Genomic DNA, 6,874 nt, shown 5'->3' with positions numbered 1-6,874 from the left:
GGATTCCAGAAAGCTGAGTAAATTCCAGGATAATTGGCACACTCTCAACAAATTACGTCTTGGTGCAGCTTAAACTCTTTAAATTACCTCCCCTCCCCAAACCTCCTACTTGATTATAAGTTACCTCCCTTTCTCTCAAAAAAAAAAGCTTCCCATTTGCAATTTAAGATTTTTTTTTTACTGATGATAAAAATTATTGTTATTTGGTACTGTTGAAGAGAACAGTTAATCACAAACATAAATGAACATAAAATTTGTATCAATAATTATCATAGCTTACCTGTAATCTAACTGAGCAAAAAATGAAAAAGAAATTAAATAAATTTAAAACACTGGATGGACCATATTGACATAAACATTTGTAATAAGAAATCAGGAATATTTTTGAGACAGAACACAGCTGGTTGAACCATATTTTAAGGTTAGGTTTTACATTGCACCAACTTGCAGAGGTGATATGGTGACTTTCCAATTTTACTTATGGAGGAAGACATTGGGTGCCTCTCCAAACATTATTTCACACATAAGCGGGACCCAAGAAGAACGACCCTTGTTCAATAAGACAGCTTACTCTCATGAAAGTATCCTTGCCAGGATTCAAACCTATAGCAGTGAGGGACAAGTTGTTTGTAGACAATGACCTAAACCCCTCAGCCACAGATGCCCCTACCATAATATACAAGCGGTTAAATATGTCCTATATTGTACAGAAGAAGTACTATTAAATTCAATTTATAATTAGGAAAACAGGGTCATTCTGAAAATAAATGTCAGTCAGGGCTTAAAGGACGTCTAAATAAAATCTACTTTTTTGGGGGTCTTAGTAAAGTTTCCAAAAACATACACACTGGCCATATTTCTGAATCATTATTTGCCTCTTTTTGTGCTTTGGCCAATAGTGAAGATATGGTGAGGCCATACAACTGAACCATCTTTTTCTTCTTTTGGCATTCATTATTTTGGCAATTAGTTAAGTCATTAAATCATAGTGATTTGGTAATTTTTATGGAAGTCAAAATTCCTATTTAGAGCTTGTTTATATTTTGTACCTTTGTCGAAAATTATTTCAGCTTTCATCCAGATTGCATTTCTGGGGCATAACAGGCACTTTAAAAAAGTTTTAAAATATAATGTATGTAGATATTAGATCTAATTGCAATTTTAAGAGGTTTTATTTCTTATTTTAACACTTTAACAGACTATCATTCCATCTTTTTGTTTCCCCAGAAACATACTCAAATTTACAGACTTATACAACTTGGGGAGATGTACAGACAAAATGTTCCTATTTTATCTCCACCTGTCAGACCAGCTGTTTATTTCAAGATAATAACTTCTTCAATGTCTCCTTTCTTTCCTGGAACTATCAAGCAATTTACAATTAAAGGGAAGTTACTCCAACTTACATAAAGCAACATCATAAACAGAGTTAGAGTTCCTACTTGCAGCCAAATTATATGAATGGACTTGCAACAGAATGAATGACTGTATGATTGTATGAAATAGGACTACTCTAGAGCAAAATTTAATAGACATTAAAGCCAAAGAAAATTTTATAAATATTTTTAAAAACAAAAATACATTGTATTGTGAAGTAAAGTAAGAAATTATTTGACACATTGCAAACAACAAACACTTACAAATCATGTAAATAACCAATAAAGAAGTCAAAATATACAAAAAATAGCCCATACTCTGTTAGTCACACAGTAAAAATTATGGAAATAAATACTGCAAATTCACCCATTGATGGTACATAACATGTAAATGATATCTTGAATTCTTTTCTTAAATCTGAATTGATTTTTCTGACGTTTGACTTGAAATATTTTGGCTCATCTGGATGCATGCAGCTTTAATTATAAAAAATTACAAAGGACAATTACTCAAAAATAAAGCAATATCGAGTTATTGTTCTTGTTCACTGAACTTCACCTTCAAACATATGACAAAAAATATAATCTGAGATGTTCTCAATAAATTTATATTTCAAAATTTACATATAGTAATTTTGACAGAATCATTAATATTCATTTAACAAAAAATAATGATACTATTAAAGGTCAATTATGCCTCAGAAATGCTTTAATATTCATTTCTGAAAAGCTTTTTAATTTCAGTGTACTTTTAAAGTATCTAAAAATTATGCATTAGCCAATTACCTAAACTATCTTTTCATCCTTTGTTTTGGCAATAAGAAGAGTTAATAAGTATTTCTGGGGCATAATATGCCTTTTATTTTCATTTCATAATTAAACCTAGCTATTGACAGAGAATGTAATTGACCAAGCATGTAGTTGACCAAGAATGTAGTTGACCAAGCATGTAGTTGACAAAGAATGAAGTTGACCAAGCATGTAGTTGACCAAGCATGTAGTTGACCAAGCATGTAGTTGACAAAGCATGTAGTTGACAAAGCATGTGGTTGACCAAGCATGTATGCAGTTGACAAAACATTTGGCTGACTAAGCATGGGGTTGACTAAGCATGTAGTTGACCAAGCATGTAGTTGACAAAACATGTAGTTGACAAAACATGTGGTTGACCAAGCATGTAGTTGACAAAGCATGAAGTTGACAAAACATGAGGTGGACCAAGCATGTAGTTGACCAAGCATGTAGTCGACCAAGCATGCAGTTGACAAAGCATGTAGTTGACCAAGCATGTAGTTGACAAAACATGTGGTTGACCAAGCATGTGGTTGACCAAGCATGTAGTTGACAAAAAATGTAGTTGACCAAGCATGTGGCTGACCAAGCATATAGTTGACCAAGCATGTAGTTGACCAAGCATGTAGTTGACCAAGCATGAAACTAACCAAGCATGTAGTTGACCTAGCATGAAGCTAACCAAGCATGTAGTTGACCAATAAGTAGTTGACAAAGCATGAAGTTGGCAAAGCATGAAGCTGACCAAGCATATAGTTGACCAAGCATGAAGCTGACCAAGCATGTAGTTGACCAAGTATGAAGCTGACCAAGCATATAGTTGACCAAGCATGAAGCTGACCAAGCATGTAGTTGACCAAGTATGAAGCTGACCAAGCATATAGTTGACCAAGTATGAAGCTGACCAAGCATATAGTTGACCAAGCATGTAGTTGACCAAGCATGTAGTTGACCAAGCATGAAACTAACCAAGCATGTAGTTGACCTAGCATGAAGCTAACCAAGCATGTAGTTGACCAATAAGTAGTTGACAAAGCATGAAGTTGGCAAAGCATGAAGCTGACCAAGCATATAGTTGACCAAGCATGAAGCTGACCAAGCATGTAGTTGACCAAGTATGAAGCTGACCAAGCATATAGTTGACCAAGCATGAAGCTGACCAAGCATGTAGTTGACCAAGTATGAAGCTGACCAAGCATATAGTTGACCAAGTATGAAGCTGACCAAGCATATAGTTGACCAAGCATGAAGCTGACCAAGCATATAGTTGACCAAGTATGAAGCTGACCAAGCATATAGTTGACCAAGTATGAAGCTGACCAAGCATATAGTTGACCAAGTATGAAGCTGACCAAGCATATAGTTGACCAAGCATGAAGCTGACCAAGCATGTAGTTGACCAAGTATGAAGCTGACCAAGCATATAGTTGACCAAGCATGAAGCTGACCAAGCATATAGTTGACCAAGCATGAAGCTGACCAAGCATATAGTTGACCAAGTATGAAGCTGACCAAGCATGTAGGTGACCAAGTATGAAGCTGACCAAGCATGTAGTTGACAAAGTATGAAGCTGACCAAGCATATAGTTGACCAAGTATGAAGCTGACCAAGCATATAGTTGACCAAGTATGAAGCTGACCAAGCATATAGTTGACCAAGCATGAAGCTGACCAAGCATGTAGGTGACCAAGTATGAAGCTGACCAAGCATATAGTTGACCAAGTATGAAGCTGACCAATCATATAGTTGACCAAGTATGAAGCTGACCAAGCATATTGTTGACCAAGTATGAAGCTGACCAAGCATGTAGTTGACCAAGTATGAAGCTGACCAAGCATATAGTTGACCAAGTATGAAGCTGACCAAGCATATAGTTGACCAAGTATGAAGCTGACCAAGCATATAGTTGACCAAGTATGAAGCTGACCAAGCATGAAGTTGACAAAGCATGAAGCTGACCAAGCATGTAGTTGACCAAGTATGAAGCTGACCAAGCATATAGTTGACCAAGCATGAAGCTGACCAAGCATGTAGTTGACCAAGTATGAAGCTGACCAAGCATGAAGTTGACAAAGCATGAAGCTGACCAAGCATGTAGTTGACCAAGCATGAAGCTGACCAAGCATATAGTTGACCAAGCATGAAGCTGACCAAGCATGTAGTTGACCAAGCATGAAGCTGACCAAGCATGTAGTTGACCAAGCATGAAGCTGACCAAGCATGAAGTTGACAAAGCATGAAGCTGTCCAAGCATGTAGTTGGCCAAACATGGGGCTGACAAAGCATTATTGTGATTGAATGGGCAAATGATTGACCAAGAATGTGGTTGACTGAACATGTTAACAGAGAAGGTGTATGCCCCAGCATCTGGTTGGCCAAGCATAAGGTTGACTCTACATAAGAACTTGACCAAATATGTCACTGACTATGCATGTAGTTGACTGTGCATGTGGCTTGCAAAGAATGAGGTTGACCAAGAAAGCGGCTGACTTAGTATGCAGTTTGCCAGATATGTGATTTGTTACTAAAAGAACACAACATTGAACAGCTATACTTACTGCATCATCATTTTCTATCACATTAGATGAAGGTCTATTGTATGGTTTATATTCAATATCCATAGCAACCAGCACATTTTCATTTCTATGGCAACCACAAACACTGACTTTCATTGACTTAAATATCCTTCTCACTCTATGTGAAAATGTTTTACTCATTTCGTTTTTTTCACCTCTGGATTGTTAGAATTTGTGAAATTATCCTCAATCTTGTTTGTGTTGTTATAACAGCATAATAAATCCATAGAACATAACAAACATCTGAGGGTTTTTTTCTTCACAGAATCAAAAGCAACATTGTCTACCTAAACTAAAGTGGCAACTTTGTACTAACAAAAATAGTTAACTTAGCAAACACAACATTTTGTCTCATTAACATTATAGAACAAAGTTGTTCCCTTTATCACACTTTTTTCACAATTTATTTCCATTTCGCTTTTGTTGAATGTGGTACAAATATGAATTTTATATCTACTGTAAAGCAAACAGTGTTGTTCATGACGTTACAGTGTTCCAACTCTTATAAATAAATAATCCTTGCACCAATAAATCAATATTCCTTTAATTATTTGCTCTATCATTAAAAAACTATTCCATTATTTTGTCTACAGAACTACCAGAAATCAGTGTGTAAAGTTTTCGGCCATATGTTAGCTCTTGAGATTAAAACTGCATGCATTCACAGATTCTTTATCATATCCGACCATCTCCCTAAATCTCAGGTCTTATCCTTACTGTATAACCTAAACAAAAATTCCCATAAATTCTGAAACACTATGAAAAAATTTCTTAGTAACCCTCTGTATAAAAAATCCAATAAATTTTAACTACCCCAGTTTTAGTAAAACACTAAAAATATTCAATTAAGTCTCTGACAACCAATGAAAGAATTTCATAGAATTTTTGTTACCAAAGAATAAATCCAATAAAGTCTTTATAATGGTATTATAACTCGGAGTTTATCATTATGTTCTAAAACAGGAATATGTTTTATATTCCTGCCACAGTCATACTGTTATCTTAATACTCAAATTAATTTTATTCACCTGCTGTTTCAAAATCTATATCAAATAACAAACACCAAATAATTATTATTTTTATGTATTTGCATCTCAATTTAAAATATGCTATATCTGTTTCAGTGTTAAATGAATTGTAAAAATGTTACTATATTACTTTGATTCGGAAAAAAACAAAAAACCAATGCTTTTACAAATACTTAAGACCCTGTATCAATCAATGTGACAAAAGTTCAGCATTATTTCAAGCTGATTTTAAGTTATTTCAAGCTGTTTTTAAGTTTTTTAAAAAGGCGGGATTTTAAAGAAATTTAAAAGTTTTGTTTTTTAAAAGTTTTTATAAATTTTTTAACATTCGGGATTTTAAAATCAGATTGCTGAAATTCGTTTGATTTTAACTTTAAAGGGTTAAATTCCCCTATTTCATTTTTAAATCTTAAAAACAATAAAATTTCAAATTTTAAAAAAATTGGCAACAGCTTTTTCCCATGTACAAATTTGTTTCTTTTCAGCCAAAAGTGCCCAAATTTAATTTAATTGTATAACATTGTACAGTCTAAGGTATTTCATTTAACTATAAAATCTCAACTACTGAAATATTTCAAATTCCAAATAAAATTTGTTGTGGTTTGGTTTCTGAGAAATGTTTTATTCACTGCATGGAAATAAATCTCCATGAACATAAATCCTCCATATAGATTAATTTACTATGAAGATTTATAAAGATTAATCCTCAATAAAAATTAATCCTACATAAAGATTCATTCTCCATGAAAATAGTCCTTAATGAAAATCCGTCTTCCATAAAAATAAATCTTTGATGATAATTTATTAAGAATGACCTATTCTGTATCAAGATTTACCCTTCATCAAAATAAATCCTTTATGAAGATTAATTGTCCATTAAAATTAATCCTCCATGAAAATCAAACCTCATGAACATTTTTCTGCCACATGTAGCTGTCTAAAAATAATTCTGTGATATTGTATATTGGTATACTTATAATATCTTTCATATGTTGCAGTTCAGATCAGAATATCCCTCCCTAGGGGACCCCCTGTCCATTGGCAAGTCTCTTTACCGCCCATGGACAGGTTCCTGAGGGACGGATATTCCGATCCAAACCG

Source organism: Ruditapes philippinarum, unplaced genomic scaffold, assembly GCF_026571515.1.
Source record: "Ruditapes philippinarum isolate M1 unplaced genomic scaffold, ASM2657151v2 ctg4822_1_1_1_1, whole genome shotgun sequence".
Classification (NCBI taxonomy): domain Eukaryota; kingdom Metazoa; phylum Mollusca; class Bivalvia; order Venerida; family Veneridae; genus Ruditapes; species Ruditapes philippinarum.
Note: the sequence above shows the minus strand (reverse complement) of the source record.